This window comes from Pteropus vampyrus, unplaced genomic scaffold (genome assembly GCF_000151845.1).
Source record: "Pteropus vampyrus isolate Shadow unplaced genomic scaffold, Pvam_2.0 Scaffold246, whole genome shotgun sequence".
NCBI classification, from domain to species: Eukaryota; Metazoa; Chordata; class Mammalia; order Chiroptera; family Pteropodidae; genus Pteropus; species Pteropus vampyrus.
In genome coordinates, this window is record NW_011889027.1 from 723,530 (window position 1) to 724,296 (window position 767).

A 767-nucleotide genomic window follows, 5' to 3' on the forward strand; every position below is an offset into this window, starting at 1 on the left:
TGCGCTGGGTGCACCTTCTGTCTGCAGCACCTGCTCCGAACGGCAGGGGCCGAAGGGCAGACAGGGAGTGAGGTCAGCGGTCAGGGCCAGAGCCCGACGCTGCGTCTGCGCCGTGTCCTGCCGGGGTGGCGGGAGCTGCGCCGTGTCCTGCTGGGGACACGGTGTATAAATGTCAGTTTCCTCTCGACACAGGGATAAAGGGACGCAGTCCAAGGAGTGCGGGATAACACGAAACAACCAGGGCCCGTCCCCGGTCCCGCTCGCCAAAGGCTCCTGCCAACTTCCGTGGCTCTGTCCCCAAGACACCTTTTACTTATTTTTAAAATATTTAAATGAAAAAAAAAGATTATCTGCAGCCCCCTCGGTGCCTCGTTTGCCTTTTTTCTGGCTTACGTTGTCCTGAGAATGTCCCACAGCGCCCCGCCCGCCTCCTGCACCGCTGACCACTGCGGTTCCACCGTCCGCGGCGACGTGGCCTCTTTCCGTGGCCGCGACTCGCGGGCCCTCGACTGCATCAGCCTCTCACCGTCACAGCGAGCGTCGCGGGGAACAGCTTTCTGTAAAACACGGGCTTTGGCGGGCGCTTCCGAGTGCGTGCACAGGGTGGCAGGTGGCGGTGGACGTTTGGGCGGAAGGGCGGGCAGCTTTGGTTCTAATAAAAAGTCAGGTGCGCTCGAGCTAGAAGCATCAGGCTGATGTTCGGAGAGGGACATCCGCGCCCCTCTCTCTGCGCCTGTCCTGGAGTTTCCTTCAAACGTGGCACGTAC